At 34.9% G+C, this 24,929-nt stretch overlaps 1 long non-coding RNA gene and 1 pseudogene across 3 annotated transcripts in view; one reads left to right on the top strand and one right to left on the bottom strand.

Moving 5' to 3' along the window:
• Positions 1–13,228, top strand: part of LOC124974560 (uncharacterized) — an 84,715-nt gene extending 71,487 nt beyond the window's left edge. For all 3 annotated transcript variants that reach the window (XR_007106798.1, XR_007106796.1, XR_007106797.1), the window contains exon 4: positions 8,161–13,228. This is a non-coding gene — a long non-coding RNA (uncharacterized LOC124974560). The remainder of the gene's footprint in view (positions 1–8,160) is intronic.
• A 2,265-nt stretch (positions 13,229–15,493) lies between these two features.
• Positions 15,494–18,349, bottom strand: LOC124974558 (melanoma inhibitory activity protein 2-like; annotated as a pseudogene).
• Positions 18,350–24,929: the final 6,580 nt, after the last annotated feature.

The raw sequence follows: 24,929 nt of genomic DNA, 5'->3' as shown, positions 1-24,929 counted from the left end.
TTATAGCAGCATTAACCTGTGGATTTTTTTAATACTTTGGGTTATGATTCAGTGCTATTTCATTTTTTTTGCTAAAATAGTTTCATCTTTGACCATTGGAAACTTAATTGGCTTCTGTGTCTATTTGAAGTTCCTCAGTGCTTGTGGGAGTTTTTTGTTCGTTCATTTGTTTTTAAGTTTTAATTTTTATCGATATTTTACTTTCTGGCACTACAAGATAGTAGTATCTTGCCCCAGTCCTAGATTTCATTATTTCTCCAAGAAACTATAGTTCATTTTATTGGAAAATGTATTATAAACCGAGGTCTAGGTGTCATTTCTGTTGGAATTATTTCTTCTCAGTCCTCTGTGTTGACAAGGAAACATATATACTTATACTAACCCATGTGTATACCCATCCATAAAAATTTCCATAACATAAGCATCTGTATATCAAGGTGAACATATGCTAACACATATGCCAAATCTAGCCCATTATCATATGAATTGTTCTATGTTACTGGGCTATAACCTCCCACATGAGCAACAAGAAATAGTTCACATCATTTGCCATCCATTTACTTGTTTTTTCCCATGGTAGCATACATATGATGATAATCAGAATGGCTAGCCCACACACCCAACTAGAGCACAGTACTTATGAATAGTTTTTTTTGCCTTTAGACTTTAGATGAAGTTGGAAAATATGCTAAGTGAAATAGGCCAAGCTCCAAACACCAAAGGCCAAATGTTTTCTCTAATAAGTGCATGACAATATATAATGAGGGTGGGTGGCAGGGGGAAGAGAAGAATGAAGGAACTTTGGATGGTGTAGAGGAAAAATGGGGTGGGAGGGGGTGGGGGACAGAAAGATAGTGGAGTGAAACAGTATTACCCTATGTATATGTATGATTACATGAAAGGTGTGAATCTACATTGTATACAACCATAGAAATGAAAAGTTGTACTCCATTTGTGTACAATGAATCAAAATGAGTCTGTAAAACTAAAAAGTATTTTAATAAAAAATTCATGTCCAACAACATTAAAATTTTCTCCCATTGCCTTCCATAACATTGTTTCACATGTTTTAATATAATTAGACTTTTGTCATATTCTCAATTATTTCTGAAGTTTTCTCAATTCCCTATGTGATATTTTAACCATATACATTAAGGTTCCCTTTTGTGATATAATGCTTGATGTCCTTGACAAATACATAGTGTCATGTTTCCACCTTTGAATTTACATAGAATAGATTAATCACCCTAAAAATATTCCATGTTTCACCTGTTCAGTCAACGAATCCCTGGCAACACTGATCTGTGTAACCATCTCTACAGATTTATTTTATTCTAAACTGTTATAGATAGAATCTTAAAGTATGTAGCTTTTACAGACTGATTTTTTTCAATCACCAAAATACATTTATGATATATGTATGTCTTCGGACCTCTTGATTGATACTTCATTAACATTTTAATGTAATTGTATGGATGAAATTTGACTTCCCTGTTCACCTATTATTGAAGGAGATCTCGGTTGTCTTCAGTTTTTTAAGATATCAATAAGACTCAAAATTTTCATTTTGTGTAGATATAAATCTCAATTATTTGGGCAAATACGTGGGAGTATGCTAATGGTGACTATTTTCCCTTGATAAGAAACTAGCAAAATGTCTTTCAGTGTGGCTCTATCATTTTTCTTTCCCATTAGCAATGAATGAGAGTTCTTAATGCTTTGCAACCTCAGGTTTTATAATTTAGGTACTGTAATTCATTTTTGTTTTTTACTCATTCTGATGGACTCAGGGTTTTTCCATTGTTTTTTAACTTGCATTTCCTTAATGACTGATATTTTTAGCATCTTTTTAAAAATTTTCTTTTTTTTAGGTACACACGACAGTATATTTTGACATATTATACATACATGGAGTATAACTTATTCTAATTAGGATTCCATTCTTGTGGTTGTATGTGATGTGGAATTTGGTGACATATTTATATGTGAACATAGAAAAGTTATGTCAGATTCATTCTACTGTCTTTCCTAGTCCCATCCTCCCTCCCTTCCCTTCATTTTCTTCTGTCTAATCCTCTAAAATTGTATTCTCCCCACCACCTCTACTTATGATGTGTTAGTATCCACATAACAGAACATTCAGCTGTTGGTTTGGGGGGATGGGCTTATTTCACTTGGCATAATAGTCTCCAGATCCACCCATTAACCAGCAAAAGTTATAAAATCATGCTTTTATGACTGAGTAATATTCCATTATGTATATATACCACATTTTCTTTATCCATTCATCTGTTGAAGGGCACCTAGGTTAGTTTCATAGCTTTGTTATTGTGAATTGAGCTGATATAAGCCTTGATGTGGAAGCATCATTGTAGTATGCTGATTTTAAGTGGATTTTATCCAAGGAGTGGGATAAATGGGTCAAATGGTGACTCCATTCCAAATTTTTTGAAGAATCTCCATAGTGCTTTCCATAGTGATTGCACCAATTTGCAGTCCCACCAGCAGTGTATGAGTGTACCTTTTCCCCACATCCTCACCAACATTTATTGTTACTTGTATTCTTGATAATTGCCATTCAGACTGGAGTGAGATGGAATCTCAGTGTAGTTTTAATTTGCATTTCTCTAATTGCTAGAGATGTTGAGTACTTTTTCATATATTTGTTGACCATTCATATTTCTTCATCTGTGAAGTGCCTTTTCAATTCCTTTGCCCATTTATCAGTTGGTTTATTTATATTTTTGGTGTTAAGTTTTCTGAACTCTGTGTGGGAAGTATTCTGCCAGGGTAATGCAAGGTGTGAGATCAATAACTTCACTGCTGGAGGGGATGTACTTGATGTGATTAGAAGTAAAACTGAAAATAGCTCCAGCCTCTGGATGTAGTTGGCAAAAAGTGGGACAAGTAATAACCCAGCAGACTAACCAGAAAACAGGTCCAGAGAATGAAACAGTCTAGTAGGTCTCGATAGGCTTCAATATAATCTGACAATGTGAAAGTCTTACATATACACAAGGATGCATGTATACTTGGGAGGGAACAGAGCTCTAGCTACTCATACATTCCTGCCTGAGCATAGGTAGAAGAGACACAAGAGGGTCCAGTGGAAACTGTGAAACTTGGAGGATTTATAAAATGCCTAAAGACTGAAGGAATTCCCCAGTTGACAGACATATGTCAGTAAAGAAGTAGAAACCTTATTGACCCAGGGTGTTTGAGCCCAGCCTCTGACCAATAATTGGTTAATCATCAATCTATGCTGACATAGGAACATTATGTAGAAAGTCAGCCTTAAAATAAAAACAAGGGTGAAAAATCCAGAAACACCTGAGCCTAGATTTCAGCAGTTGTGCATGGTAGGGAAGACAGACTGCAGAGAATAGTACTCGGCAAGAAATTTAGTAAACAGAAAATAGCAGTAACAACCCCTAATATGTATAGGGGGTAGAAAGGAGAGTCAGAAACTCCAATACACTATTAAATTATCTGATTTTCAACAAAAAATATGACACACTCTGAACAAAAAAGTGTCACTCATAATCAGGAAAAATAAGCAGATAATTGAGCTAATCAAATAGGCACAGGAATTATATTTAGTAGGGAAATACTTCATAGTTGCTATTTTAAATATATTAAAAGAAATAAAGGAATTATGTTTAAAATAAAGTATGACAGTGACTCAGCAAATTGAGAATATCAGTAAAGAGAGAGATTTTAAAAATAAAAACCAAATGGAAGTCCTAGACTTGAAAAGTATATGTACTGAAATGAAAATTTCACTAGATGGGATCAACAGCAGATTTGATATGATAGAAGAATCAGTGAACTTAAAGTTTTACCAGCAAAATTATTCAGTTTGTAAAACGAAAGAGACTGAAATCCCTATGAGACTTTATCAACTTTAAATACCTAATTAGATGAGAAGAAAGTTTTCAAATCAATAACCTAAGCTTTTAGCTGGGTCTGGTGGCACATGTCTTGTAATCCCAGTGATTTGGGAGGCTGAAGTAGGAGGATTCCAAGTTTGAGGCCAGCCTAGGCAATTTAGCGAGACCCTGCCTCAAAATAAAAAATAAAAAGGACTGGCAATGTCGCCGAGTTGTGGACCACCCATGGGTTCATTCCCTAGTACTGGGTGGAAAAATAGCCTAAGCTTTTGTCTTCAGTCACTAGAGGGAAAAACAGCAAATTAAACACAAAGTAAGAAAAAGAAATATTAAAGATTAGAGCAGGAACCAATGAAATATAAGATAAAAACAATAGAAAAACTAGTGAAACCAAAACTTGGCCTATGTAAAGATTAACAAAATTGATGAACTCTTAGCTAGATCGATCAGGAAAACAAAATAAAACAAAACATAAATTACCAATCTCAGAAACAAAACAGAAATGTATCACAGTTAACTCTACATCAGTTCAAAGGATTATTGTGGAGGCTGGGGTTATAGCTCAGTGGTAGAGCGCTTACCTAGCACGGGTGAGGCACTGGGGTTGATCCTCAGCACCACAAATAAGTAAATAAAATAAAGGAATTATGTCCATCTACAACTGAAAAAAATTTTAAAAACCTTTAAAAAAAAGAATTACTGTGAAAGTAATAAAAGAATATTCTGAAGAATGTTGCCAACAGTAAATGTTGCCAAGGATGTGGGGGAAAAGGTACACTCATACATTGATGGTGGGAATGGAAATTGGTGCAACCATTATGAAAGCAGTATGGAGATTCCCTAGAAAACTTGGAATGGAACCACCACTTGACCAGCTCTCCCACTCCTGGGTTTATACCCAAAGGACTTAAGATCAGCATATTACAGTGACACAGCCACATTAATGTTTATAGCAGCTCAAATCGCAATAGCTGAACTATGGAACCAACCTATGTGTCCTTCAACAGATGGATAAAGAAACTGTGGTATATATACACAATGGAATATTATTCAGCCACAAAGAAGAATAAAATTATGGCATTTGCAAGTAAATGGATGGAATTGGAGAATATCATGCTAAGTGAAATAAGCCAATCCTAAAAATCAGAGACCAGATGTTTTCTCTGAAAGGTGGATGATGATACATGACAGGGGTGGGAGGTAAGAGAAGAATGGAGAAACTCTGGATTGTGCTGAGGGAAATGTGGGGTGGGGGAAGAGAGTGTAATGAGACAGACATCATTACTCTGTACTTGTATGATTACATGAATGTTGTGAATCTACATTGTGTACAACCCAGAGAAATGAAGAGTTGTACCCTATTTGTGTACAATGAATCAAAGTGCAGTCTGTGAAAATAAAAATAAGACAGATGAATGGATAAAGAAAATGTGTATATAAGTGTGTGTGTGTGTATACATATATATAAAGAAAATGTGATATATATATAAAATGGAATATTACATACATACAATAGAATATTACTCAGCCTTAAAGAAGAATGAAATTATGGCATTTGCCAGTAAGTGGATGGCACTAGAGAATATCATGCAAAGTGAAATAAACCAATGTCACAGAACCAAAGGCTGAATGTTTTCTCTGATAAGTGAATGATGATCCATGATGGGGTTGGGGAGGGCTAGGAAAGAATAGAGTTACTTTAGATTAGGTAGAGGGGACTGAAGGGACAGGAGGGGGTATGGTGACAAGAAGGATAATAGAATGAAGCAGACATTATTACCCTGTGTACATATGTAACTTCACAATCAGTGTGCTGCTACATCATGTACAACCAAAAAAATGAGAAGTTGTACTTTATGTGAAATGTGTCAAAGTGCATTCTACCAGCATATATAACTAATTAGAACAAATTAAAAAAAAAAAAAAAACAATAAAATCCCCAAACCCTCTTAAAAAAAACAATGTTACCAATAAGTTAGACAACTTAGATTAAATAGACAAAGTTTATTTACCAACACTATCTCAATAGCAAATCCGAGGGCTGGAATTGTGGCTCAGTGGTGTTGTGCTTGCCTAGCACACATGAGGCCCTAGGTTCAATCCTCAGCACCATATAAAAACAAAATAAAGGTATTGTGTCCACCTACAACTAAAAAATATATTAAAAAAAGAAAATCTGAGTAGACGTAAATCAAATTAGTAATTAAAAATCTTTCCACAAAGAAAAACTCACATCCAGATGGCTTCATTGGTGAATTTTTTCTTTTTTTGTTTCTTTTTCTTTTTAGTACTTGGAATTGAACCCAGGAGGGCTTTATCACTGAGCTATATCCCCAACCCTTTTTTATTTTGAGACAGAGACTTGCTAAGTTGCCAAGACTGTCTTCTAACTTGTGATCCTTTTGCCTCAGCCTCCTATAAAGGCACGCGCCATTGTGTCCGGCCTTTATTGGTGAATGCTATCAAAAATAAAAAGAAGAAATAATTACAACCTTTCACAAGCTTTCAAAAATACAAGAGAAGGGAATAATTCCCAATTTATTTTATAAGATAAATATTGTCCTGGTACCAAAGGTAGGCAAAGATATAAGAAATTAAGCCTGGCATTGTGGTGCATGCCTACAATCCTAGCTAATCCCAGCTGCTCAGGAAGTTAAGGCAGGAGGATCACAAATTTGAGGCCATCCTGGGCAATTCAGCAATACCATGTCTCAAAATACAAAATAAAAAGGGCTATGGATCTGACTCAGTGGTAGAGTCCCACTGTTCAATTCCTAGCACTGCAGGTGTGAAAGAAAGAGATTAGAGATAGAAACTATAGACCAGTAATCCTCATGAAAACACTTGTAAAAATTCCCAGCAAGGTAGCTGGGAATGATGGTGCATGCCTGTAGCTCCAGCTTCTTAGGAAGTTGAGACAGGAAAATCACTTGAGCCAGAAGTTTGAGACTAGTCTGAGGAACATAACAAGACCCCATCTCAATGAAATAAAATAATTTTAAAAATTTGTTAGCAAACTGAATTCAATAACTTATAAAATGGAGTACATACTGTGGTCAAAGGAGATTTATCCCAGGAATGCAATGTTGGTTTAACATCTAAAAATCAACATAATATACTGTATTAATAGAATAAAGGATAAAATCTACAGTTATCCCAGACACAGGAAAAATCATTTGGAAGAATTTAACACTTATTCCTAATACATACTCTCAACAAACTAGAAATAGAAGGTAATTACTTCAACCTAAAAGAGAATCTGAGAAAAAACTTTAATAGACACTTAGGCCAAAAAGATACAAGAGGCTGAAAAGCATTTAAAAAGGTGATTTGACTGTATGAATCTTAAAAATGTAAATTAAAGCCATACCTAATAGAATGGTTGTAGTTAACATGATGCACAGTAAAAAGCACTCAGTGTGAAGAAAAAGTAACACCTGTACATTGATAGCGGTAATGTGAAATGGTGCAGTCACTTTGGAAGTGTGGCCGGGTTTTGTTTGTTACCTAAGTTAAAATAAATTTAGCACATATCCCAGCAATTCCTCCTAGGTATCCACAAAAGAGAAGCAAAAATGAAATGAAACATGAGTGTTCATATATGTGTTATTCGTATTAGCCAAAAGATGTAAACAATTTCAAATGCCTAGTAACCCAGAATGGTTAGATCAAATGTAGTATATATGTTCAATGGAATGCTCTTCAATGTTTGGTATTAAAAAAAAAAAAAACAAAAAAAAAAACTTCTAAAATAATTCGCAACATGGCTGAATCTCAAGAACATTATGCTAAGTGAAAGAAAGAAGCCAGACTATGTGTTGTTTGATTTCACTTATTAATAGACTGATTCAGTACTGAGACTTGAACCCAGGGCCTTGTTCATGATAAGCAAGCACTCTACCACTGAGCTACCCCTTCAGCCCTGTATGATTTCATTTATATGAAATATCCCGGAAAAGCAAAGGTATAGACAGAAAACAGAGTAGTGATTGTCTAGAGTGGAAATTGATTGCAAGTTAGCAAAAGAGATATAATTTTTTTTTATTTTATTGGTTCTTCTTAGTTATATATGACATTAGAATCCATTTTGATAAAATTATACAAGCATGGAATATATCTTATTCTAATTAGAACCTCATTCTTGTGGGTGGGCATGATGGTAGGATTCACTTAGGTATTTTCATATGCATACATAGGGAAATCATGTTAGATTTATTCTACTGTCTTTCCTATTCCTATCCTCACTCCCTTCCTTTCTTTCCCCATACAGGGAGTGTGGGAGGAGGAAGCTGTTCACCTCTTGGAAGCCAAGAACAGAGGGAGAGAAAGGGGCCAGGATCACACCACCCCCTGAAGGGCGAGCCTGCAGTGCCTGACTCTCTTCCCTTAGGCCTACCTCCTAAGGGCCTGCCACAGCCTGGAAACCATAGGCCACAAGACCAACGTTTGAGATCCAAACCATAACGGTGATGATCCTGATAGAAAAGAAATGATGCCTGCTGTGGTTTTGATGTGCACTTCTCTAATGGCTAGTGATTGTAAATATCTGTTCATGTAATAATTGATCTTCTTTGGGGAAACTTACATTATTTTTAAAGGCCCACCAAAACTTTGATCTAATTATTAAGATTATCACCTGCCGTCCAATCTGATATGACCAATCTCAACTCCAAGGCAGTTTTTATTTTATTTGTTTGGTGCTGGGGTTGAAACCAGGTCCTCAGACTTGCTACACATATTCTCTACCACTGAACTATTCCCCAGCCCCAGTAGCAAAGTTTTAATAGATTCTTTTTTTAAAAGTTTTCTAATTGTCAATGGACCTTTATTTTATTTATTTATTTTTATGTGGTGCTGAGAATTGAACCCAGTACCTCACACATGCTAGGCAAGCACTCTACCACTGAGCCACAACCCCAGCCCCTTTATAGATTTTTATTTGTAGCTTACTGCAAATGGTAATATATTTAATACATGGCAAGTTAATGATAGAATTGTGCATCAGAATAGTCTAACATTGCCATAATGGTGTAAAATATGAGTTAAAATGGAAAGAATGGGAATGTTCAAGGTAAAAATATAATTTTACCATTGACTTAAACTAATCAGTTGCACACGGATAAAATGGGAAGATCTAATTTGACCTCAGTAATAATAAATGCTCAAGTTTAATTGGAATGCATGTTGAATTAGGCCAACTGTATGGTTTAGTCTATTTTCAGAATTTCACTGCAGTTTGCACTAATAAACATACAGCTACTCTATCACCAAAAATGAGAAATTAATGCATTCTGTATCAATATTTTATAAACGTTCCTGGTAGCATACTTTAAGAGGACTACTGACAACTGAGTTTTAAAAAGTGGAACTACAAATGTAGTAAAGGTTCTGGGAATCTTGTCCAAAGAGGAATATATTTAGTGTGAAAAGGAAAGGCTGAGGAGATGTATGACCCCTGACTTCAAATGTTAAACCTAAAAAATACATTTCTAGGCTACTTTTATTTAAAATGTTTCATTTTGTAATAATTTCATTCTTTAAAAAATAGCACAGATAATAGGGTGCTGGTGTATTATTCACCTAGCTTTCCCAAATGCCTTTCCTAACCTTAGTAAAATTATCAAAACCAGGAAATTGACACTAATTCAATACTATTAACTTATGTATAGTTATTATTCAAGTTTTGCCAATATCCCCTTAACTTCCATTTCCTGGTCCAGAATCACACACTTAGTTGTCTTATCTCATTAATGTTCCCCTCTCTGGGATAGTACCTTAATTTTTGTCTTTCTTGATCTTGATCCTTTTTATGAGTACTGGACAGTTATTTTAGAATGTCTTTCAATTTGGATTTGTCTAAAAGTTCTTCATGAGCTGGGTTTGGTGGGTACACCCATAATCCCAGCTGTTGAGGAAACTGAGACAGGAAGATTGCTTAAGTCTATGAGTGGGATGCCAGCCTGGGCAACATGGCAAGGTTTGTCTCAGGAAAAAAAAAAATTTCCTTTATGACTAAATTCGGGAGATGATGCTCATCACAAATACCATGAAAATGATGTGGCCTTTAACAATATATCTCATCACAGATGATATTAACTTTGATTACTTGATTAAATGTCTGCCATTTTTTCATTTTTTTATCTTTACTGTAAAATTAATATTTGGAGTGTTTCTGTTTTTGTTTTCCATATGGAAAGTACTTTCAGACTTTGCAAATATCCTATTTCTCATAATACTCTTACCCAGTGATTTTAGCAGCCCTCAATGATTTTTGCCTATAAGCATTACTGGCATGATATTTGTCAAATGGTGATGTTTCTATTTTCATTATTCAATGTTGTTAGTTGGAATTCTGTAAGGGATGAGATGTCCTTTCTGACTCTTTAGTCATTTACTTATATCAGGATGAACTTAAGAATTTTTATTTTACTCAGTGGATTTTCCTCCACTTCTGTCATTGTTGTGTTCCTCATACCAACTACATTTGACCTCTGCAAACTCCTTCACCTTGGCTTCTGTGTCCTTTGTCTTATCGCTATTATATTTCAGGGTATTTTCTTTTTTCTGTCACCATAAGATGTTCTGGATTCATATTGTATTTCATTGCCCTTGCTCTGGATTCAGTCATTTTTCTGAAGATATCTGGTTCTTTTTATTGGAGAATAATTAGTTTAGGTATCAAAATACAGGCACTAAATGTGCTTAAGTCTCTGAAGTGCCTTTTCATATTCTCAAAGGACAGAACTAGGAAATATATATTATAGTTTGATATCTAGATTTGTGTGTATTTTTGTTTACTGCTATTCAGTAACTAGCACAAGTTGAGCACAAGATATATATATAGAAGGGATTCTCACTTGGTAGAAAATTAGACTAGATAACCTAGGGACTCTCCAATCTCATAAATCTGTTATGTTCTGATTCTGAGAAAGATAAGCTGGAGAATTATACCAAATAAACATACTCTCTGTAATGTTCATAATAAGAAAAATGCAAAAATCTTGGGAGCAGAAAGCTTTAATTATCAAAACCAGTGAAGGGAGTTAAAGGCCTTAAAGTTCTTTTATTCATTTTGACGTGACTTGCAGAAGGCTTCATCAGTAAACCTATGGTGAAAAAAGAAAAAAAGCAAATGAGGATATTTCCTTTCCTGGTGTTCTAACATAAATATGCTTTCTATCCATTATTTTTTACTTTACATAGAAGTGATATAAGAACAGTGTTTCTGCTATAATACCACATGTACTTTATATTCTGCAAAATAGAAGCCAGAAAAAGTAGACTAGGTTAGAGCCTTCTAAATTTATGGAATTTTATAAGTACTAACAGAAAAAGCAGCACTCTAAATAATTAATTAAATCTGCATCAGCATTTCCATCTACTCTCATAGTCAGTTCCTAAAATCCTTTAAAATCTAGTGTTTATGCTTCTTATATTAGAGATATTAGCTTTTAGTTCATTTGAATAAAAATTCAACATATTATCCAGAGTACAGTGCTTTCCCCTATGTAGCTTCTTCAGCAGCTCTACTCATGAACTTGTTAGATAGTTCTCCATCATGGGAACCATAGAAGTTCTTCTTGAAGCCACTAAACCAGTTACTACTTAGATTAATGGAAGGCACTTCTGTAGACTTTTAACCATTTTTTATAAAGGTGTTCATGTATTGCTAAGACTTTGTTCTTAAATTGCAAGAAAGCTTGTCTTTGATTTTTAAGAAAATGAATGTACTGGGGGAAAACAGTCAAGTTGGATTCATACAATTTCTGCATTATAAGGACATCATTCCACTGTTTACTATTATTTATGTATAAGATATATCTTTATGTTAAAGAAGCACATGCTGTAGCAGTAATCAACCAACAATATGCTGAGTGATTGCTAGTATGTGTACATCTCAGTGACTATGTTTAACCAGAGTTGATATTTTGTACATGTGTATTTTTATAGTCTTATATGTTTTTGATAACACTGTATACACATATCACTTGTTGAATTTGAATAAATGGTGGTTTCATGAAGTATTTTAGACTTTGGGTCTCACAGAGGCTCTTTTCAGTAGTAGTAGTTTTGTGTAGAGTTCTACAGTCTTTTAAACTCTTTCCCTTTTATTCCTATGCCTTTATCCATTCTGAGTCCCCAACTGTGGGGTAGGTTTCATAAAATCTTTTGAAGAAACACACGATTCCTGCTCTTTACAGGTAGGAAATAAATTGGAAGCATTATAAGACAAAACATAATCAATTGATAGACTGCTGTACGTGGTTGTAAATACTAGGCTTGCTTGTGCTGTCTCCTAGCATTGCCCAAGTTTTCAAAAAGCACTTCCAGTTTAAGATGTTGCTGATCTCCCCTGTCATATCAAGTTGTGAACTGATCTTTTCCCTTGCTGACTTTCCCACTTGACTGAAAGGAAAGGATTCTATAAATTTACTTTATCAGTGCATGGTTTCTATATTTGGAGTTACCCCGAAAGCTCAATTCAAGAAAGTTTAGTGATAAAATGATCAGGTTGTAAGAAGTTTAATCTAATCAGTGTATTAATGCCCTGATAGGAATTAACGTGGTAATAACTGTAGGCATGTATGGTATGGCTGGAGGAGGTGGGTCCCTGCGGGCGTGTCTTTGGTGTTTATATTTTTTCCTAGTGACTGGAGCTCCAGCTGACTTGCTCTCCCTCTTGCTCTCTTTCTCTCTCCCTCTCCTCCCTCCTTTCTGATGTGATGTCTTGAGCCACTTCCCTCCACCACACTCTTCTGCCATGATGTTCAGCTTCACCGCTAGCCTCAAGGAATGGAGTCAGCCTTCTATGACTGAGACCTCTGAAATTGAGCACCCCAAATTAAAACTTCTCTTCCTATATTTGTTCTTGTCGGGTCTTTTGGTCACAGTAGTGAAAAAGCTGACTAATATAAGGAATATCAGTACTACAAAATCTTGCCTCAAGAAATAATGAAAATTCTTCAAGAGTTTGCATGTTGTGTTTCTTTCTGTTCAAATTTGCCTCTTTTTGATGTAGATGTTTCAGGGTGGCAAGTGGCTAGGGAACTCTTATTCTTCAATATTGTATTACTTATTAAAATTACTAAGTAATTAAAAAGTTAATTAAGAAAAATATATTTCTTCATATATATTTAGTTGCTGAGGAATGAAAAAGATGGAAGAAATTTAGAACAGAAGAATTTTAGGCAGAAAATTATTGAAGCTTATCTAAATTATATAATAAAGTAAGTGCTCCTATGTAGAACATGGACATCCCCATTTAGATTAAAACAGAAACAACCTAGTGTGGTGGTGCACTACTGTGATTCCAGTGACTTCTGAGGCTCAAGCAACTTAGGCCCTCAGCCAACTTATCAAGACCTTGTCTCAAAAAAAAAAAAGGGGGGGGGGCTGGGTATATGTCTCAGTGGTAAAGTGCCTCTGGGTTTAATTCCTAGTACCCATTTGCAGTTAAATATTATCTAATGTTTGGTTTGATATATGGAATGTAAAAACCATCTTGGGCATGGATTTTTTTCCCTCCATGTCACTTTGGAAAAAAAAATGACAAGTTTTCTTTAGATTTTTCAAGGAATTTTTATATTAGACAATCCTATCTTTCCCAAAGAGAGAAATGACCCATTATAAACCCTCATTATCCAGATGGGAAAGTGGTGATTGAGAATGATGTAATGATCATATGTAAGATTACAGAATATAAGCCTCCTGACTTTTAATGTAAATATTTTATTGGGTGTATTAGGATGCTTTCACTTAATGGGAAAAAAATCATAGTAATTGACTATTGGCTTCTGGGTGTATGTACTTTGGTCTTCCGCTCTGAGAGTCAGTTCTAAGTTGAAACCCAAAACTGACTCCCAAAATTAGAGAATTCAGAAGAGATATAGCAATATCTGTACCTTTTTGAACCATATGTCTTTGCTTGGGTTTCCTAGTGTGGGAAAATTATTTTTCTTTCAGAATTTTTAACTTAATTCATATTTTAGTTTCTATAGACACGCCAGATCAGCAAATTTTAGTATTTCTTTATTACATTTTTGCCCATCTATATATGTTATTCTTTCTCAAATCTTTCCCTAATTTATCTAGAGGAAATTTGAGGTGAATATAACACTTTAAAAATACTTTAAGCCAAAAAACTTAATATTCAATTCATAATTAATGAAGGACATGTTTAAGCATAGGGATAACTTCTCTTCCTTTGAAAGTGTTTCTTAATTAAAATCAGATGAGAGTAGAAAAGAAGGTATTCAGAACACTAAATAAAATGGATGTGCTTTGTGAAATTGGCAGAATTCATCAATACATGTAACAATGATTTATAATTGCATTTGGTCCTAACATAGCAGTATAGATCAACAGAGGCACAGTAAGTAAGATAACTAATATAAAACACTAAGGTGAAAGGGTTAATTGGCCTTGCTGGGTTCATTTTGCCATTCTAGTGGCACTTTGTTGTCTGTGTAAACAGAGTTGCTAAGTACTTTCCCACTAAGCTGCCACTCTTTTATTTATACTGTTGAACCACCATTGAGGGCTGGATCAGTATACCAGTTGCCAGGCCTTTTCTTCCTACTTTTCTGCCCACTTCATGCTTTTTTCCTCTAGTTGTTGCTACATATCTCCCTAATCCTAATCTTTCCTTAGTCCTTTTGCTTTTTTTTGTTTGTTTCTTTTTTTTTTTACTTACGGATTCATGTGCATGGATATTATATCTAGTTCTGCTGAAATGTACTTAATTCCCTCTCACCTCTGTTTTCATTTTATCAGTTCATACCTCAAAACTTACTGAAACGCTTTGAAATTTTTTTTCAAGTAACATTTAAAAAACTCTTTAAAAATTAAAATATTGTATATATAGCTAAAGTCTCCCTGAAAGCAAAACAAAGACTAGGTCACTCCCCATATCAGTGAACCACAGCAGAATGCAAATCTTAAAATTTTATGAAAATGGGCATAAAATAAAGAAGATATAAGGGAAAATGGGGATAGAGTAACCTTAAATTTAATGTGGTTTCCAATTCCTAAAATAAAATTTTTGTTTTTGAAATCTCCTGTTAAATGACATGTTCAGTCATGTTTTCTTATTTACTCTTAATATGCTCTAGTTATAAGCAAGCACAAGGTCCTGAGTTCAATTCCCAGCACCTCAAAAAAAAAAAAAAATGCTCTAGTTATTCTTTTTATAATGGAAATACTGATTTTATTAGTATCACCAATGCCAAACAAGACTTCAAAACAATTAAAATATTTCATAAAGGTATTTTCACATTTGCTATAATCATAGTAAATATATTTCTTGGCGTAAAGGCACAGTCTTTGGCGTTTAAAATATCCCCAACTGCAAGATTATGTATATAAAACTACCATTGTTGTTTAAGTAATAGTGGATTAATCAAATTAAAAGTTATACTATAAAATAAAATGGAAATAATTTACTCATAAGATTCATATTGAAATCATCTTTATTTATACAATATTATCAGAATTCTAATTTAATTAAGCTTTGGTTGGAGCAAAAATATAATCACTTAACTAAAAGCAGTTACTTAAACTAAAAATAAGAGATAAGTCATTTTGAAGAGAGATCAAAAATATTGTCAGGTTTCTTGTGGTTCTGGATGTTCAGTAGCAGGCTCATTTGAAGGTGGAATCAACCCTGAAGGGAACTCACTTCTACTTTCAGAATGTGGGGGTAGGGGGTAAAATTCAACTCGTGGCAGAGGATAATGAGGAAAATGCCTCAGTGAATAGACATTTGGCATTGGATTGGACGCATTGGTGGGCCAGGTGGAAAATATTCTCAAGATGCTCCTCACAAGTTTCTTGGAGAAGATGAGGGGAAAAAAAAGGTGCTTTTCCCATGGACTCATTCCTTGGATCCATTGGAAACAATGGACCTCTGACTCCTCCATTCTGTTTCTTGGAGGAGGTGAGGGGAAAAAGGTGCTCTTCCCATGAACTGATTCCTTGCATCCTTTGGAAACAGTGGACCTCTGATTTCTCCATTCATGTTTCTCGGAGGAGGTGGAGGGAAAAAAGGTGCTCTTCCCATGAACTGATTCTTTGCATCCATTGGAAACAGTGGACCTCTGACTCCTCCATTCTGTTTCTTGGAGGAGGTGAGGGGAAAAAGGTGCTCTTCCCATGAACTGATTCCTTGCATCCATTGGAAACAATGGACCTCTGACTTCTCCATTCATGTTTCTCGGAGGAGGTGGAGGGAAAAAAAGGTGCTCTTCCCATGAACTCATTCCTTGGATCCATTGGAAACAATGGACCTCTGATTTCTCCACTCACGTTTCTTGGAGGAGTTGGAGGGAAAAAAGGTGCTCTTCCCACGAACTGATTTCTTGGATCCATTGGAAGCACTAGACCTCTGATTGGAGCAAGAGGTGAAAAGAAAAGCCACTGCCACTTGCTTGGTTTTCAGCAGGGACAGATGAATCTAGCACATTTGAATTATTAAGATCATCTTTGGTATCATTTCTACTGGATTCCATTTCTGAAGACACAGACCCGTCCACTTTATCCAAAGAAAGCATATTAACATTTCTGAGTTCTGGTTCCAGTGGTCTACCATAATTAGAATAATATCCATCTTGCCTTTGTGGAAGAGAAGGTGGATCAGAATATGGTCGGCCTGGTGCAGAGATCATCCTCTTACCTTCTAGTTCCCGTGGCGATGACAGGGGCCCAGTGTCAGCAGGTGCTCTATGAGGATCAGTTACCGTATCATAGCTAGATTCTCTTCTTTCATTGCTAATTTGATAGCCCAGAGGATCCTCTGGACCTCCTGAGCTTCTTCCTCCTTCCTCTGGATGTAAAGGTGACAATCTGAGTGGACCCTTCTTTTCCAAAGGAAAAACTCTCATTTAACATGAAGGTCCACTCAATGGTGAGGGACCATATGGGGACTGCCCTCTGGCAAATGCTGTATTCAAAACATCAAGTGCACAAGGATCTTCTTCTAAAAGTTTGAATTTAAACTCTTATTTCAGTTAATTTTTGTCCATTGTGAGCATTTACTACCTTTAAATACTTGAGGTTTTTTTCAGCACTCCAAGCTGCCAAGGCATTATCACTTGCTTTTTCCTCATAGGAAGTACTCTGCCTCTGATAATAATGAGCGGTTGCATCCAATTCTTCCTCAAGATCTTTGGCTCGCTTTCTATAGGTCTCCAGCTCTTCAGCTGCATGGCTGATCTTTTTATCACCTTTGGAAAACCTCTCCTCTTCTTCTAACTGGCACTTTTCCACTACTTTTAATTTCCTGTGGAGTTTCATTGCATTTTCTTGATATTGTTCCATCTTTACTTTAAATTTCTGTCCAAGCTTCTGAGTCTCATTTTCAAACTGTGTATTTTCTGACTGCAAAGATTCTTGTTCAGTCTGAAGATTTTTAATACGTTCTATAAGACCTTCTTTTATGTACTTCAGATACTAAAGTATAAATTTGATTTCCTTCTCTTTCTAAGGCTTATAAAGAGGCATTTAACTCAGCAGCATAAACCAGTTCCTTCATAGCTTCTTTTGGCTGATTACATAAGTGAGCACCAATTTCTGATTCACTCTTCATCTCCAGCTCCAAGTTACCATCATCTGTTAGGTCTTCTCCAAGCACAGGAGCCTGATCTTTCATCTTTAGCAAGCGTTTGGTCAGAGACTTAATGTGATTTTCTTTATCATGCAGAACTTGTTCTGCTTGTATTTTAGAGTCTTCAAATGCTATTTTCTGTTTATTAAGGTCACTCACTTTTTCCTTCCATTCTTCAACTTCTTGTAAAAGGCATTTCTAACTTTCCTGCGGTTGGGAATTTTCATTTGAAGCCTCTTTCATTGCTACCTTCAGTCCTCCTTCATTCATTTGAAGAATTCTGAAGGTTGTTTTAGCTTCAGCTACTTTTGATTTGAGGGATTTTGATTCCTGTTCTAGGGACTTTACCCATTTTGCCATATCTGCCGTCGATTCATCCTGTTCAGAATGTTTAGATTTCTCTTCTTTTAGCTCTTTTTCTAAAAAGAGTATTTTATCCTCAAGTTTAGATTTGGAACTATTCAGCATTTCATGTATTATCTCCAAATGTTGCACTCCTTTTGATGCCTTCTCACAATTGGCATCCTTTAAAGATAACTGTAAGCTTTCATGCTCTTTTTGAAGAAGGCTAACTTTATCAAGTAGTTTACATTTTTCTTCAATTAGTTCAGAAAGTTTTAGAGCAAGCTTTTTTTTTCTCTTTCCACATAATGCCTGCTTTCTAACAGACTGAACACTTCTCCACAAAAACAAGAGAACAGTAAAAAATCCCATAGCTGCACATATTACCAGCTCCCAGTGAAAGGTATCAGGATTAGGGCCTGGTCTTTCATCTTCAAGCAATGCTGGCACAAACCCTGAATATTTTTTCCAGACCCAGGTCCCAGTAAGACTGAGGGACAACCCTTGGCCCCTGCATCGCACCAAAACTACTTTGGTAACTACATCCTGCCCAGTCAGGAAAACAGGCTGCGGATACCAGACTTTGGGTGGGAGTCCAAACTTGTAATAGAATTCCAGAGGAGAGTGGGGAGCCAGGAAAACCGGTCCCCAGGGGCTTTGTGACCTCACTTCCCTCAGGGACAGTCCTGACCCCGCCCCCTCAGCTATGCCCTGCCCACACCCCAAGCAGCACAGGTTCAAGCTGGTCCCAGTGGAGCCCACTTCCTTCCCACCCCTCTGGTTTAGGCCAGGCCTCCATCGTGCTTATTAAGCTCTACTTACTCTGTGCCATCAAAATATCATCCAGTTGATATAACTAAAATTCTAAAGCTTAGTAAACCTTTTTGTAAGAGCTTTAATGCCATATATTTATATTTGTACCACATGCCCTTTTGTTTTAATGACTCACTCCTTTCTGTTCCCTCCTCTTTTCCTTCCTTTTTTCTTCTCCCTTCCCTTCTTCTCCCTTCCATCCTTGTCCTTTTCTTGCAGTTTTGGGGCTTAAACTCAAAGGCCTTGTGCATGCTAGGTAATATCTCTACCGCTGAGCCTCATCCCCAGCCCTGTTGACACTTTCTATGCTAGTAATTTTCATTACTTCTATAGAAAAACTCTCCTGTTAGACTATTTGAAAAGTAACTTTAGAAGAGTTTCTAACATGGGCACAAATTACTTATGGCAAGTTATTTCTTTAAAGTACAACATATCCAATGTTTTTTAAAAAGGAGCATAAAATGAGTTGTTTTTCACGTCAGTTTTTCTAGACTCCTATTTAAGGCACTTCAAAATCTTTTTTCAGATGTCCTTTTCTTTTGACTTCTCATAGGACTTAGACACATCTACGTAAGCTGGTGGTTCTGTGTATATAGCAAAGAGAAGGATAAGGTATGACTCTTTTAAATGGTTTTAGCTTCTGAAAGTGAATTATGTTGTTCAGATAAGTAGTTCATCACTTCGTGTAAATAAAAGACATCCAAATACATTTTTTATTCCTAGTTATGCTGGAATTGTTGATGAGCCAGATCTAATGTTTGAAGGAAAACATTCACTAGTAGTCATTGGTTTTCTAAATATCTCTAAATACATGACAAGTTCAAGGCATTATGCTACCATGTATGATGACACCAATTATTCTTTATACTTCTATGGTCAGAGTTCGAGCAGTGTAAACTAAAACACTTATCCTGTTCTGTATGGTATGAAAGTTTAGGAATTTTAACAAATGTAATTACATTCGTGAGGTAATGGATATGTTAATTAGTTAGTGGTAGATATTTCACAATGTATATATGTGTATCAGAATCTAATTATCAGCTGGGCATAGTATCACACACCTGTAATCCCAGCCACTGAGGAGATTGAAATCACAAGTTCAAGGCCAGCAGCCTCAGCAATTTAGCAAAGTCCTAAGCAATATAGTGAGACCCTGTCTCAAAAAAAAAAACAAAAAACAAAAAACAAAACAAAAAACAAAAAAACAGACCAGCCAAAATATCAAGGTTGCAACTTAGCTATTACAGTGCTGTAATTTTGAACTATCAATTATAATTCAATAAAGTTAGGAGAAAAGTTTAGAAGCTATATTTTCAACTGTTAGTATGACATAAAATGTGAGAAAGAGATCATAAATATAGACAAATTAGGTAAAACAGCTCTAAAAATATTTAGGGTAATAGTTCAAATTTTTTGGCTGATAATTTTATCTTTTAATCAGTGTACTAACTATACCTGAGAAAATAATTTCAGGAATATTTTTGTGGGAGTAGCATAGCAGAAATTGAATCAACTTTATATTCCATCGTGATCCATGTTTGAAAATAAATCTTTGGTCTGTCAACTTTAGATAGTGATGCTCACAAGGGAGGGAGTTTGTCCAAATCTACAAAGGAAAGCATGCATTATGGAAGGACAGGAACAAATATTTGAACAGGGTTACAAGTACTTTCTTCCGACTTGATAAATTTCAGATCCTTTATTTTAAAATATTGATTAGTCTGTCTTATAACTGAGAATTTCCCATTTGCTTTCTAGTTGTAGTGCTATTTCTACATTCTTGCTTTCTAAAATATCTCATATTTCAGTACTTACTAATGAATATGAAATTTTTATGGTTTTGTCCTACTGGCCTCCTTTAAACAACTTAGTAAAGGAGAAAAATGAGAATAATTTATTAGATAATTTATTAGATAACTTTCAGAAGGATAAAATTTGAAGAGCCATGAAGAGAATTTATCTAATTCATGCTATTCATCTCATTTTTGATAGTATAGATTATATTAGTGTAACTTTAATTACATTATTTTAACTTTTTATTTGTAATAAATTTGCCCAATCAAGAAAATTTAGAAGCCAGGTGTGGTGGTGCACACCTGTAATCCCAGCTACTCAAGAGGCTAAGGCAGGAGGATCACAAGTTTGAGGTCAGCCTTGGCCACTTAGGTGAGACCCGGTCTCAAAATAAAAAATAAAAAGGACCAGAGATGTGACTCAGTGGTACAGCACTTGCTTAGCATGTGCAAGGCCCAGGGTTTCATTCCCAGTATCACAAATTTAAAAAAGAAAGAAATTAAGCAAGCTTAGAAACACCAGAATTCTGAGTAGCAAGAAATGCTCATAGAAATAAGTGAAATTGTTACTAAAAATCTTCATGGTAGTAATGATCACTTAAGAAAGTAACTTCAACAACTAAAATATTTTTACTTCTTACCTCTCCCTTCCTAATTGTAGATAGGTTAAGATGTAAAGAAAAATTGCCACTGGGGGTATAACTTAATGGTAAAGGCATCACAAAAAAGAAAAAGAAAATCAATAGCTGGGTAAATTGGAAATTTAGCAGAAAAACATTACACTTTCTGAATCTGAAAAAATGTCAGGGAAATGGCAGTGCTGTAATGTTGAGTTAATCATCAGATTGTTTATTCTACAAACTGCATTAAGTTCTTGGTCAGAAAATGGAGTTGGAGAAGGGAACCAAATTTCTTTGATGATGTAGTGGAGTTTGATGATAAGGTTTCTTATAGTGAATTAATAAATATTGTTTTGTTTAGCATGTTGTATTTCATATACTACTTCAAAGAAAAACTTACTGCCAAAACTTTTTACCATTTACAACTTTTATATTTCTCTGAACTTTATCACAACTAATGATATATATCGTATTATTTATAACTTGCACATACCTGAAAATGGAAATATATGTGAAATAAATTGGTTAAGGAATTGCAAATATTCCTTACACTTAGATTCCAACTCTTCTGAATTGCTTTTTGACTTAATCATCATTGATATTCAGGTTTTATACACAGAGTCTTTATGCTGTGTTTTTAAGAAGAATCAAGAACTATGAATGCAGAGTTTTTAAGTCGGGTTTGCAATTACACCTGCTCCTTTCCTTGCTATGATGTTGCCTCCTGATACCCCTTGGAAGTTGAACATAAAGTTTAAAAAGTGTATGCAGTGCACCTACTTTCTCAAACATGATTGCTTAGCAATTGAAAGTACAACATAGAAACATTTGTTGTTTATCCTTGTGATCTTGTGGCTGGCTGGGAGCTCTGATTGGCTGCTACTGCCCACCATCTCAAGAGAATATCTTCCCACCTATTGTTAACCTGGGAAAAGATCAAAATTTTAAGTTCATTTCATAATGAATGCATATCACTTTTGCACTTGTAAACAAAAAAATCACAAGTTGGATCATCTTAAGTTGGGGACCATCATTCTGCTGCATTGACCAGCTTTTGATGTACATTTTGAAAATGTTGATAATTATCCCTCCCCCTTACTCTCTCTTCGAAATTGTTTGGTTTTTAGTTAAGAGTATGTCAGAATTGTCTGTAGGATTTTTTTTCCACCTCAAATTCTACAAGTTTTATGCACCCATAGGGAATTACAATTGCCTCATTATTGTCACTTAGTAGTGCTACTACAGCTTTTGTAATAGCCAAAAATCTTAAGATGTACTCTGAGTTTAGAAGAATTTAAAGTGTGGTAAAAATGTTCATTTTAAAATAGAGTGACCCAGAGCTTAGAATTGGGTTATTAATTATATGGTTTTGGGTAAGTGACACAAGCTCTCTAAACCTTAGTTTTTTTATTTATGAGATAAGTTGGCCTCATAAGGCTTTATTTTTGTGAGATTTCAATGGCAGTACATATGTAAAATACATTGCTTAATAAATGTTAGCTATTACTTTTGAAAAATAGTATACTTTCATTGAGCTCCTTGCATATTCTTTTCCTTTAAGAAAGTTGTAACCTGTAGAGAGGAAAAGATACTGATAAAGTGAGGGAGCTAATGGCCAAGTGGAAATTCTGGAAAATGTTTCTACTTGAATGTTATTGATGTAATGTAAAACTATTCATATGCATTTGTCAATAAAGGATGGTATTGTTTGTAATGGACTGATTTGGAAACTTGACACTAAATTACTTTTTATCCTTGTCTTAGAAGGTAACAAACTGTCTTAATTGTATAGATATATAACTTGTCATATTGGGAACTGTGTTCACTAACTTCCCTTGAAGGTTGTTTTGGCTTCTGTTAAGGTTCTGACAATGGATTGTGAACAGAAGTCATTTGACACTTCAGTGTTAGCCTTAAGAAAGAATGCCTGGGATTGAGGTTATGGCTCAATGCTAAGGCATTCATCTAGCATGTGTGAAGCACTGGGTTCCATCCTCAGCACCACATGAAAACAAATAAGTAAAATAAAGGTGTTGGGACCATCTAAAAGTACAATAAAAAAGAAAATTAAAAAAAGAAAGAATGACTGTGTATTCCCCACTGTTTCTCCTTCTTGTGTACTGATAGCTGACTCAAATTTGGATATAGTGAAAGTCTGTTATTGAGTTGCCTTTCCAGCTGTTCACTGCTTATTTCTAGACTGTTACGTGAAAAGGAAACAGTACTAAAATAACACGTTATTAAATATAATATTCAAGCCAATGTATTTTAGGATTTCTTTGTTTATGGGGTCTTACTGTCTACCCTAACTAATAACATTTCAAGAACAAACATAGTTAAAAAGGGACCAGTTAGTACCTCTAGATTTGAAAAATGGAATTGAAATAAAAATGCAATGAATAAGTAAGAAGAACCAGGGATACAGTGAGAAATGGTTGGTTCCAGGCCTGGAAAAGGGAAAACAGAAGATGAACCTCAAACACTGTGGTGCCAAAAATAAGGAAATGCTTAAGATATGGTAAGATCAGAGTACTGTTCAGCAATTTAAAAAGAAAGAAAATAATAACAGGAATGAGCTTCAAAATATTATGCTAAGTAAAAGAAATCAGACTTGGGCTGGGGTTATGGCTCAGTAGAACAGTGCTTTCCTGGCATATGTGAGGCTCTGGGTTTGATCCTCAGGACCACATGTAAATGAATGAATAAATGTTCATTGACATCTGAAAAAAAATATTTAAAAAAAATCGGACTCATAAAACTACTTGTTACTTCATTCCATAAATATGTTAACTTTCAACAAGATAACTAAAGACACAGAAAATAAATATTTATACCAGGTTGGATATTGGAGCAGGAATTGACTGCAAATGGTCATCAAGAAACTTTGGGAGTAATGGAAATAGTCTAAAACTGGATTTTGGTGCTTAACTGTACACATTTATTAAAAGTCATTGGATTATGTACTTAAAATGGATGAATTAAATGGTATGTAATACATTTCAGTGAGGCTATAAAAACAAAACAAAAATGATGGAGCATGGGAAAAGAACTCAGGATTAATATGAAGGATCTCCCAAGAGCCAAATTTGGAACAAGTTGAGTAACAGAATAAGTGATGAGAATAAGAGATTTTTAACCTATAGGATAAAATATCTGTGACTATATACAGATATAAGTAAATAACTGAATCCCTCAAACAAGTCTTTTTAACAGTGGAATTCCAATTAATAAATGTAGAAAGCAGTGATGGAAATAGAAAACTGCCTTTAGATAAACACCAGAGTAATAGTTGTTATAGACAAGAATTACCAATGGTTGCTCAAATTAGTAAGCTTTGATCAGAAAATACATTCTTACAAAATTCTTATTATATTGTAAAAATAGTAACATAAGAGAAATTTGGCATATAACACCTTAACTAAGCAATCAATGGTAACATTACAAATAAGGACACATGTCAACATCATTTATCCCATTATGATGCCAGAAAAGGGGACAGTACCCTTGTGTTGTAACCTTGATTCCCTTAAAGGCATAGCCTCAACTTAATAATGACAAAATATCAGTCAAACCCAGAATGCGGGCTGTTCTACAAAATAGCTTATTAGGTGCTCTTTAAAAGAATTGTCAAGATCAATAAATAAAAGAGATTGAAGAAAAATCAAATTGAAATTATGTACAGATATAAAAACAAACTGCAATATGTGATCTTGGATTTTTAAGTTTCTTTTTCTCTTACAGATTCATGTGCACAGATACTATACCTGGTTCTGCTGAACTGTACTTAATTCCCTCTCACCTTGGTTTTCATTTTATCATACCTCAACTTACTGAAACGCTTTGAAATTTTTTTTCAAGTAACATTTTAAAA

Source organism: Sciurus carolinensis, unplaced genomic scaffold (assembly GCF_902686445.1).
Source record: "Sciurus carolinensis unplaced genomic scaffold, mSciCar1.2, whole genome shotgun sequence".
In the NCBI taxonomy this organism is placed as follows: Eukaryota; Metazoa; Chordata; class Mammalia; order Rodentia; family Sciuridae; genus Sciurus; species Sciurus carolinensis.
The sequence above is the reverse complement of the archived record's forward strand: the minus strand, read 5'-3'. Positions and strand labels throughout refer to the sequence as shown.